Genomic DNA, 12,633 nt, shown 5'->3' on the forward strand with positions numbered 1-12,633 from the left:
CGTGGTCGTAAGCCTCTGGGTGATAATTTATTTTTGTGGTAGTTTTCTAATGTAGTGATATCCCAGGTGAGCCTAATCCTTTTTTGAAGGTTTTTCTGTCATTTTGATAAATCAGATTTCCAGTCTTTGGGAGTGCTGGGATTGTGGAAGGTATCTGAAAAAATATCTCCAAATTCCTCTACGTTTCTACGTTTGGATGTTAGTTCAGTTTTTAATGAAAATGCTGTCATTGCCTTGAATATAACAATATACAGTGGGGGGAAAAAATGAAAAGAGGAAAGGGAATGTTGTTATAACAGAAGCGACTACTATACAAAAGGAAAGAGATCCTATAGCAAGGTATATAAATCCGTGCAAGGTATGGAAAACTGAGTCTTGGCTCAGTGTACTGAATACATGAATGTATTGGGGGTATACCGCACTGGAGAATGGTAAGGTATCTAATAGATATTGTTAGAACCAAAATACATAATACAACGAGAAAATCTGAGTTTTCTAATGTTATCTTGAGTTTGGTGGTGCACCCTGAGTCAGTGGTAAGACATACAACAAAAGGGAGAGAAGAAGACTCTTTTGTGGGTGCACTCTTGTATGTTTAAGAGGTCTCAGAAGAGACAATAAGTAAAGATTATAAATGAATTTTTAAATATAACTTTTATTAACAATAATTGATAAAATAGTAGAGTTTACTGTCAAAAATTGGAGGTAGGGGTGGGGGGAAGGGTGGGGGGGAGTTGGGGAAAAGAAAGGGGGAACACAGAACGAATTAATTACAGTGTAAATACTGAATATTGTTCTGGAATGCCTGGGTGCGATAATAACAGCTGGAGACCCTGAAAATTGAAGCGTTTTTATTCTCTCATGAGCGATGATGAGGAGACAGATGGGATGATTAAAGATGGAATGAGCAAGATGAATCTGCTGTCAGTGTTAGACGCTGAGCAAAACCGTCCAGGAATTTCTACTAAACTGAGTATTCCTCGAGAGTCTCCCACTCGAGTACTGACCCAGCCCTACACTGCTTAGCTTCCAAGATCGGAAGGATTCGGGCGTTACCAGTGTGGTATGATAGTAGAAAAAATATTAGATATCGAGGGCTCGAGAATCACTGATGAGAGTTCACGAAAATGGAGAAATAAGAGAAAAGAAAAGACAAGAGAATGGGTGGAGGAGGAAAATAGGGGATCTGCTGCCACCGTTAGACCGGGATAATTACCCCTGAATCAGTGGTGAGAGTCCTGAAGATAGTATAAAGTGAGGAAAAGGAAACGATACTGATAGGAAAAAAAAAATTTTTTGAGATTGGTTGATAGACAATGGGCTGCTTGATTGCAGGATGCTGATAGTACCTATGATAAAGGTACTAGGTGTGATAAAAAGCAATTTGTACACAATTAGCAGTCAAATAAATTGATTAGACCCATACATCACCATCAATTTGCTACTATCAGATTATTACAATTATACCAAAATGGTATCAGGTGGAAAAAGAAGGAGAAAATGAACAACAATTTCTTATTTGTGTTCCGCTGTATGCAGAGCTGCAGAAATACTATATAATATGATTGCAAGATGCTGATAGTACCTATGATAAAGGTACTTGGTGTGATAAAGAGCAATTGTACACAATTAGCAGATAATTAAATTGATTGGAACCATGCATCACCATCAATTTGATGCTGACAGATTATTGCACATTGTACCAAAATGGTATCAGGTGAAAAGAGAAAGAGATAATGAACAACAGTTGATTATACAGAGCTGCAGCAATGCTATATAATACGCAGTATAGAGGATAGTGATAAATTGCTCAGCCAAATGATTAGATCAATATTAATGACTGAAAATAAAGGTTTAAACAGTATCCTATGTGGTATTAAGCCGCTAAATGCCGACTATCTGTAAAACGGGTACTTGCAAAAAACAGCTTGATGAATGCTATTATCAAATATAAATATGCAAAAAGATGCTGATATTGAGCAGATATTACCCGGAATTGTATGGAACGATCAGTCACTAATATGAGCAGGATACTTTCTGAGTGCGGAATGTCCGTGTCAAAGTCCAGGCAAATTGAAGATGCAGGATACACTGGTTCCCAGGAGCTGAGCAGTTCGTTTATAGCCGCACTGCCGATCAAAGTACCTGATGTATTGTGGAGACGTGGTCAGGTTGGCTGAGGAGAAGAGAGACACAATGTTCCTGGTCCCATCGCGGCAGTATCTAGCGGCGGCGGGTTGATGCAGCGGCTGCTGGGGAAAGAGCGGCTCGTGGTTCAGGATGTCCGGAATCAGCTGTCACACCCAGGCAGTGGGGGTAGGGAACGGAAAACTAGTTTCACCCGTTCACCGGGCTTGATCACTTCCTGTTCCCAGAGGGGATAGTGCAGGCTTTATCTTGCAAGGGAGCTGGTCGTTGTCCAATCAAAAGGGAGGCGTGTCCTGTGTTTGTAAATTGCTGCACAGGTGGAACGGTTGTTCTGTTTAGTATTGGTTCCCTATTATGCTTGCAATTAGTGGCCCATTGCACAAAAGGAAAAAACAGAGAATATGTGTGAGAAATATACAAGGTTATTAGATAAAAAATTAGCATCTTGCTTATTATATAAGTGGACATAGTGAAAAAATGGAAATAAAAATAAAAAAAATAAATAAAAATAAAATGGGGAAAATTAGCAAAAAAGAATAAATGAATGAAAATAATAAAATTGAAGCTTTCACAAATTGTTTATGAAATATTTAGATGATAAGAATAGATTAAATTTAAGTATAATAAATGATAATTGCTGGAAAAATATGTTAGGACAGCATATCTTGTCTGGAGTTATAAACAAACACGTTGTAAACATTGCATGAGGATATTCATAAATATGTTAATTTAGATTAATAATGCAAGTGACGTCGATGGAAGTGGTGGGAATGATTGTGAGAAAGGATGGTATGGAAAGGATGGGGAGTGAGGTGGAAAGGAATGGGGGGGATGGAGTGGGGGGGGGGGAAAGGCGGGGGAGAGAGGGGGAAGGGGGGAGGGGGTTTAAGATTGTGGGGTGTTGGGGTGTTGGGATATGGTTGGGGTGTTGTGGTTTGCAGTGTGGTGGGAATGTGTGTGTGGTGTCGAAGGTGATGATCCTGTGTGGGCGAGAAGTATAATGATATGGTGAGATGAGGAAGGGGGGTAGAGATGTAAGGGATAGGAGTGGGTTGACAATGGGAGTGCTGTGTGGAAACGTGTTAGTAGGTTGTGAAATATGTCGGAAACATGACAATCTGATATTAGATCAAGTAGAAAAAAATATCGAAGAATTGGGTCAAAACTTAGAAACCTGGGAGAAAGACCTATCTTTCCAAAACACATTTGAAAAATACAAGAAAGATCTGGATATATATGAAACCAATATTATAGAAAGGAAACGCACCAAATTCCTACGAGACAAAAACGACTTCTCCCTAGGAAAAATCTTTCGTTGGCATTCTCCCACTCCACGTCCTAGAGGAGGACCACCTAGAGAAGATCCGAGCTCTTCGGAATTAGAATCATCATACAGTGAAGACTCCGCCACGGAACATCCTGAAGGAAGTACCCACACCCATAGATACAACAAAAGTGAGGACCCTTTTTTAGGGAGAGGCCAACATACCAGAGGCAGAAGCAAGCCACAAGGCCGACAAGAAGGGGGGGGACGAAACACAGACAGAAACAAGCGAGATTGGACCACCCCAAGAACATCTCACTATCCGGTACGGACAACCAGGAAGTGACAACTACCGACAAATTACAAATTATCAACCTCAGTACCAAAATCATTACGGAAGATCAATTAGAGGTTCTTAGCAAGGGTCTATCTTTTTCACCCACATCACCCTTTGATAGGTTTCTGTGGGAGAAGGATCTCAGACTCTTCGGCCGCAAATTATTATTAAAAATTTTTTTTGCTAAATCCTCTGTTGACTCAAGTATTATGACTTCACTATCCAGCCATTCAGGACCTTTGGAGGATCCTAGTGTATCAATAACACCACTGACCGAAGAAGATTATACAGCTATCCAAATACTGGAGGAGCTGCATATGGAATCAGCCTCGGACATCCCTGCTTCACGAAAAATAAGACCCACATGCAAACTGAAGTCCACCTTTTTCCCTCCTGACACCAACAGCCCAGAAATCAGGGTCTTTTTGGATCTAGTCTCCAAAGAATTTGACGAGATCCAGACCAATTCTCGCAAAAGATGTCTCACCAAAAATCTCAAATACAGAGAGAGACAAGCTCTTAAAGAGATTAAAACATGGACTGACACCGTTATCAAACCCTCGGATAAGGGTGGTAACATTGTCATATGGCCCATCGCAATGTATGAAGAGGAAGCACGGAGACAACTGGTGGACACATCCTGTTATATCAGATTGCCACTTAATCCCACAATAAAATTCCACAAGCAATACATGCACATGATTACAGAGGCATTTGCCACTGGAGCTATCACACAACAAGAGGCTAAATACCTTGAGGTCTCGAATCCCAGGGTTCCTACCTTTTACTTATTGCCAAAAATACACAAGAATATCAACAAACCACCAGGGAGACCCATAGTGTCAGGGAATGGGGGACTCTTGGAAACCCCAAGCAAATTTCTGGATTTACATCTCAGAGACCATGTCATGACATTACCCTCCTACCTTAAGGACACTTCTGATCTCCTAAGGAAAATACATGACATATGTCTAAATGAGAACTGTATCCTAGTCACCTTAGATGTGGAAGCCCTGTATAGCAGTATTTCACACTCACAAGGAATACAAGCCACCAAATTCTTCCTGGATATGGAAGAAAAAAATGTATTTCATGATTTCCTATGTGAAATGTTGAGTTTTGTTCTCAATAAAAATTATTTCACCTTTGGTGACCAATTTTTTCAGCAAATTCGGGGAACAGCAATGGGTGCAGCCTGTGCACCCACATACGCCAACCTGTTCCTCGGCTGGTGGGAACAAACAATAGTCTTCAACGATGATAATCATATCTACACAAAACATATCATCAATTGGCTGAGATATATTGATGATATCTTTGTGATCTGGGAAGGAGATGAGAAACTCCTGTTGGACTTCATTAACATCCTCAATGTAAACGATTTGAACATTTTTCTCACTCACTCAATCAGCAGAGACAAGATATCTTTTTTGGACTTGAATATCTACAAGACAACAAGTGGGACTTTGGCTACAGAACTCTTTCGTAAGGATACAGCCACAAACAGTATATTGCACCAAACAAGCTCACATTTCCCACCTACTATTGAAAACATCCCAAAAGGGGAATTTCTTCGTCTTAGACGCAACTGCACAGAGGAGAAGGTGTTAAAACAGAAAAGCAGAGAACTTATGACCAGGTTACAAGCTCGGGGATACAGTAAACGCTCTCTGAAGAGAGCTCAACAATCTATTTCAAAAACCAACAGGGATTCCCTGATCTTCCAGGACAAACTCCAAGAACAAAAGGCTGACACCAAGATTCGATTTGTAGGGACCTTCTGTCCCGAATGGCGTCTACTAAAAAAGGCCATTCAGAAACATCTACCTGTCCTACATCTGGATCCAGAGTTATCACCTTTATTGGATCCCACTTTACAAATCAGTTGGAGGAAATCTAAGAACATCAAAGACACGTTGGTTCAGAGCCATTTTTCACGTGAAATGACCAAATCCAAACTCCCTAAGGGATCCTTTCCATGTGGGCAATGTAAGGCTTGCCCACAGATACAGATAACTGACTGTGTCAAGGACAGACATGGCAAGGATATTTCCATACAACACTTCTTCAACTGCGACACACAAGGAGTAGTCTATTGTCTAACCTGTCCTTGCAATCAACGATATGTAGGCATGACGACTAGAAAATTCAAAACTAGGATTTTAGAACATATGGGCTCCATTCGCAACTCATCGTCAGATCTTCAAAAAGGCAAAAAACTAACATCAGTAGCCAGACACTACCATGCTGCACATCATGACTCACCAAGTGATATGCGCGCCTTTGGCCTAGATAGGGTCCATCTAGGCATACGCGGTGGTGACTTAAGCAAAGAACTTATTAAGAAGGAAAGTGAATGGACTTTCAGGTTAGGTTGTCTCAAACCATTGGGTCTGAATGAATACATCAATTACAGTGCATTTCTGTAACCTACTTTCTATATAGCACCCATCAAGTGTCCTCGCTTCCTTCCCTTACACCCCTCAGTACACTCACATCCAGTACACCCCTATTCATAACACATCACATTCACCCTTCTTTCATCAGCACTTTCACGCCCACCTCCACCACATACTCGGCACCATCACATCCGCAGTCCATTCACATGCACCTCACATCCATCCCATTACAGTGACCCAGCAAATTCCGACATATTTCACAACCTACTAACACGTTTCCACACAGCACTCCCATTGTCAACCCACTCCTATCCCTTACATCTCTACCCCCCTTCCTCATCTCACCATATCATTATACTTCTCGCCCACACAGGATCATCACCTTCGACACCACACACACATTCCCACCACACTGCAAACCACAACACCCCAACCATATCCCAACACCCCAACACCCCACAATCTTAAACCCCCTCCCCCCTTCCCCCTCTCTCCCCCACCTTTCCCCCCCCCCCACTCCATCCCCCCCATTCCTTTCCACCTCACTCCCCATCCTTTCCATACCATCCTTTCTCACAATCATTCCCACCACTTCCATCGACGTCACTTGCATTATTAATCTAAATTAACATATTTATGAATATCCTCATGCAATGTTTACAACGTGTTTGTTTATAACTCCAGACAAGATATGCTGTCCTAACATATTTTTCCAGCAATTATCATTTATTATACTTAAATTTAATCTATTCTTATCATCTAAATATTTCATAAACAATTTGTGAAAGCTTCAATTTTATTATTTTCATTCATTTATTCTTTTTTGCTAATTTTCCCCATTTTATTTTTATTAATTTTTTTTATTTTTATTTCCATTTTTTCACTATGTCCACTTATATAATAAGCAAGATGCTCATTTTTTATCTAATAACCTTGTATATTTCTCACACATATTCTCTGTTTTTTCCTTTTGTGCAATGGGCCACTAATTGCAAGCATAATAGGGAACCAATACTAAACAGAACAACCGTTCCACCTGTGCAGCAATTTACAAACACAGGACACGCCTCCCTTTTGATTGGACAACGACCAGCTCCCTTGCAAGATAAAGCCTGCACTATCCCCTCTGGGAACAGGAAGTGATCAAGCCCGGTGAACGGGTGAAACTAGTTTTCCGTTCCCTACCCCCACTGCCTGGGTGTGACAGCTGATTCCGGACATCCTGAACCACGAGCCGCTCTTTCCCCAGCAGCCGCTGCATCAACCCGCCGCCGCTAGATACTGCCGCGATGGGACCAGGAACATTGTGTCTCTCTTCTCCTCAGCCAACCTGACCACGTCTCCACAATACATCAGGTACTTTGATCGGCAGTGCGGCTATAAACGAACTGCTCAGCTCCTGGGAACCAGTGTATCCTGCATCTTCAATTTGCCTGGACTTTGACACGGACATTCCGCACTCAGAAAGTATCCTGCTCATATTAGTGACTGATCGTTCCATACAATTCCGGGTAATATCTGCTCAATATCAGCATCTTTTTGCATATTTATATTTGATAATAGCATTCATCAAGCTGTTTTTTGCAAGTACCCGTTTTACAGATAGTCGGCATTTAGCGGCTTAATACCACATAGGATACTGTTTAAACCTTTATTTTCAGTCATTAATATTGATCTAATCATTTGGCTGAGCAATTTATCACTATCCTCTATACTGCGTATTATATAGCATTGCTGCAGCTCTGTATAATCAACTGTTGTTCATTATCTCTTTCTCTTTTCACCTGATACCATTTTGGTACAATGTGCAATAATCTGTCAGCATCAAATTGATGGTGATGCATGGTTCCAATCAATTTAATTATCTGCTAATTGTGTACAATTGCTCTTTATCACACCAAGTACCTTTATCATAGGTACTATCAGCATCTTGCAATCATATTATATAGTATTTCTGCAGCTCTGCATACAGCGGAACACAAATAAGAAATTGTTGTTCATTTTCTCCTTCTTTTTCCACCTGATACCATTTTGGTATAATTGTAATAATCTGATAGTAGCAAATTGATGGTGATGTATGGGTCTAATCAATTTATTTGACTGCTAATTGTGTACAAATTGCTTTTTATCACACCTAGTACCTTTATCATAGGTACTATCAGCATCCTGCAATCAAGCAGCCCATTGTCTATCAACCAATCTCAAAAAAATTTTTTTTACCTATCAGTATCGTTTCCTTTTCCTCACTTTATACTATCTTCAGGACTCTCACCACTGATTCAGGGGTAATTATCCCGGTCTAACGGTGGCAGCAGATCCCCTATTTTCCTCCTCCACCCATTCTCTTGTCTTTTCTTTTCTCTTATTTCTCCATTTTCGTGAACTCTCATCAGTGATTCTCGAGCCCTCGATATCTAATATTTTTTCTACTATCATACCACACTGGTAACGCCCGAATCCTTCCGATCTTGGAAGCTAAGCAGTGTAGGGCTGGGTCAGTACTCGAGTGGGAGACTCTCGAGGAATACTCAGTTTAGTAGAAATTCCTGGACGGTTTTGCTCAGCGTCTAACACTGACAGCAGATTCATCTTGCTCATTCCATCTTTAATCATCCCATCTGTCTCCTCATCATCGCTCATGAGAGAATAAAAACGCTTCAATTTTCAGGGTCTCCAGCTGTTATTATCGCACCCAGGCATTCCAGAACAATATTCAGTATTTACACTGTAATTAATTCGTTCTGTGTTCCCCCTTTCTTTTCCCCAACTCCCCCCCACCCTTCCCCCCACCCCTACCTCCAATTTTTGACAGTAAACTCTACTATTTTATCAATTATTGTTAATAAAAGTTATATTTAAAAATTCATTTATAATCTTTACTTATTGTCTCTTCTGAGACCTCTTAAACATACAAGAGTGCACCCACAAAAGAGTCTTCTTCTCTCCCTTTTGTTGTAAGGAATAAGTGTTGCCAGTCTACATGATCAAATTCCTTCTCGGCATCTAGTGAAAGCAACAAGTTGGAAGTTAGGGGGGAAGCATCAGAGACAGAAATGGCTGAAAGGACCTGACGAATGTTAATTTCGGAGTGGCGCCCAGCTATGAAAACCGATTGGTCTGGGTGGACCAAAAGGGGCATGAGAGGTTTCAATCTGTCTGCTAGTATTTTTGTGAGTAATTTGTAGTCTAAGTTTAATAGTGATATAGGGCGGTAAGATTCAGGTAGTGACAGATCCCTGTCTGGTTTAGGCAGTAATTTGAGGGTGGCAGAATTAAAATGGGGTGGAGTTCTGAGTGAGGACATCATAGAATTAAGGGTGGTGATGAGGACTGGACCTACATGGGGGAGAAGGACTTTATAAAAGTCCCCGCTAAAGCCATCTGGGCCCGGGGCTTTGTCAGACTTAGTATGGCGTATGGCCTTCTCCACTTCGGAGAGGGATATGGGTGCCATAAGCAATTCCGCATCCTTAGGAAGGAGTCGAGGAGGGTGGATGGCCTCCCAAAATGAAGCATCAGTGTGCGTGGAGGGTGAGGGTGGAGGGAGAGGATCAGAATACAGCCGACTATAGAATGCACTAAGGACATCAGCAATTTCTAGATCAGCGACAGTGAGCGCGTCTGGGGTCTTGCGGAGAGGATGAATCAGCGCGGGTGGACGGGAGCCCTTGAGGAGGTTAGTGAGTAATTTCACGGTTTTATTGCAGAACCTATAGAATCGGTAGTTGACCGAGAACATGTGTCGATCACCCATAGATCCCATATATTCTTCAAAATGTGTTTTGGATTGTAGGTAAGATTTTCTATTGGTAGGGGTAGGACAGCTTTTAAATTGTTGAAAATTAAGTGTAAGAGCTGACTGGAGCGATAGATATTTGGAGGTATACTGCCGTTTGGAGTGTGCCACGAAGGAGATGATGTCACCCCTAAGAACCGTCTTTGCGGTCATCCAAAATAGTATCGGATCTGATTCCAAGTGGGATCCATGAGTTGGACGAAGTCCTTCCAAGCCGACTACAAACAGAAACCGAAATCAGGAGATTTGTCTAAGTAAGAGGGGAATTTCCATAATCTAGGTGTAGGGGTAGAGGAGTCTAGAGTTAGGGTAGCTGACACAATAGCGTGATCTGAGATGACAATTGGGGCGATGGAGGAGTCCATTACAGAGGAGAATAGAGATCGGGAGATGAGGAGGTAGTCTATATGTGAGAGGGTAGAGTGGGCGGCCGACATGCATGTATAGTCTCTGTCAGTAGGATGGTGAGCCCGCCAAATGTCGACTAACTGGAGATGATCTGAGAGTGATGGAATTCCCAATTTGGGCAAGTGGTGGGTGGAAATGGAGGGGGTTGATTTATCTAGGAGCCGAGATAATACCAGATTAAAGTCCTCACCAATAACCATGGGTACATCTAAGTAAGGGGTAAGCAAACCAATTAATTTTTGGAAGAAACTATTTGAGTATGATGTAGGGGCGTATATGTTCCCAAGGATCAGTGGTTTACCTTTCATAGTCAGGGATACAATAATATAACGGCCGTCTGGGTCTTGGATAGTGCAGGACACGGTATGGGGAATGTGCCGCTTGATCAGAATCACTACCCCCCCGGGCTCTGGAGGAATACGGGCTGGAGGCCATCACTGACCAACCCAACATGGCAAGTTTAGTTACTTCCGCGGGGATCAGGTGAGTTTCCTGTAGAAAAGCAATGTCTATATTCTGCTTGTTAAGGTAAAGAAGTACCTTTCTCCTCTTAGCTGGTGAATTGAATCCTCCCACGTTCCACGTCCCTATTTTTACGTCAGACATAGTGCAGTAGATGAAACAATAATGCCACTCATCTCTCTAGAAGTGTTCGACAGGACAGAAACAAAAAGGGAGAGGAGGGAGAGGGGAGGAGATAAACGCACATAAAACATAAAAACAGTCATAAGACACCACTGATATACAGGGGCCATTAGGAGTCTTACTAAAACATATAACATGTAAGCAGAATGCAGAAGACACAATAGACCCTGTGCTTCCGGAGTACAAGAAACAATATCCTAAGGGAGAGATAGGTATTAGCAATATTCTGCAGGCGCATGGGGGAGTGAGGAGCTTCCCTTCCTCCACGAACTGGATAACAATTAACAAAAAATGAATACTACCACCAGCTCGATACCGTCGAGATATAGTGGGTGCAGCAACAGCCTTATTCCAAATCATGGTGGTGAAGAGAAAATGAAATAAAAATAAATAAATTGAGCAGTGCAGCAATGAGGTCTGTACAGACAATACAATACCATACAGTAACATGTAGTGAGGACCAACCAGGATAACGCATATGTTAATATGGTGACATAACATAGCTGGCAAAAGTGGTCATAGAATGACTGTAAGCAACTGAGTGGAACCATATACTCTGCTCGAGAGTGACTTAAGAACACTCATCTGTGTTAGAGACAGTAGAGAGGTTGCTGGGCAGCAATCAGGGAGGCAGGGACACGGGGTCACTGATGTCAGTAGCATTGTCCCGAAGGTGTTCCCGCAGATAGTCCTCAGCATCTTTAGGAGAGAGGAAATCTTTGTGGGTGGAGCCATTGTAAATCCGTAAACGAGCTGGATATAGCAAGCTGAATTTGCGGCCCTCAGTGACTAGCTTCGAACATAACGGAGAAAAAGCCTTACGAGCCCTAGTCAGTTCCACGGAGTAGTCCTGGAAAATGAACAATTTATTTCCCTCCCACTGAAGATCTTTGACACGTCGGGATGCCGACCAAAACGTCATTTTGTGTAGGTAGTTTAGACATCTAAATAGCGTGACACCTGGTCTCGGTTTCGAGGGAGTCGGGGCAGGACCCACTCTGTGTGCCCGTTCAACCACTAAGTCCTGGCATTCCTGAGTAATTCCCAATAAATCAGGTAGCGTGTTTATGACAAAATGAGCAATCGCTGGCCCTTTAATGGATTCAGGTAAGCCAACCAGACGGATGTTATTACGTCTCGAACGATTTTCGACATCGTCTAGCTTGTTTCATATCTGGTAGTTATCAGATGTTAATGCTTTAACACTGTGACGCATGTCAGCAACTTTATGCAAAGTAGCCCCCAGTTGATTCTCAGCCTGGGTCACCCTATGTGTAAGGGCTTTCAATTGGGAGGAGATATCTGTTACAGCCTGGGAGAGGAGCGGTGCCATGGTGGACCGTATTGCTTCCACCACATCCCCATAGGTAACGGGGGAGTCAGGAGAGCGGCATACCTTATGAGGTGAGTCTGACAGCTCAGGGGCTGTCTTTTTAGAAGCAGGGGCTGCAGCGTCCGTGCCTCGCTCCGGCGCCATATTCCCCTCAGAGCAGCGTTTCTCCTGACGCGGCGCGGGCTGTCCCGGCTGAGCTCCGGATGTCACAAAGCGATCCATCGGGTAGCACCCGGATCGCAGTAGTAAGCTGGCGGTGTTGGAGGCTGTAAACAGCCGTTAGAAGGTATCGATCGCGGGCAG

General features: G+C 42.5%; 2 pseudogenes; one reads left to right on the top strand and one right to left on the bottom strand.

Moving 5' to 3' along the window:
- Positions 1-958: 958 nt before the first annotated feature.
- On the bottom strand, positions 959-1,077 carry LOC134944927 (5S ribosomal RNA; annotated as a pseudogene).
- Positions 1,078-8,572: 7,495 nt separating this feature from the next.
- On the top strand, positions 8,573-8,691 carry LOC134944932 (5S ribosomal RNA; annotated as a pseudogene).
- Positions 8,692-12,633: the final 3,942 nt, after the last annotated feature.

Source organism: Pseudophryne corroboree, chromosome 1 (genome assembly GCF_028390025.1).
Source record: "Pseudophryne corroboree isolate aPseCor3 chromosome 1, aPseCor3.hap2, whole genome shotgun sequence".
Lineage (NCBI taxonomy): Eukaryota > Metazoa > Chordata > Amphibia > Anura > Myobatrachidae > Pseudophryne > Pseudophryne corroboree.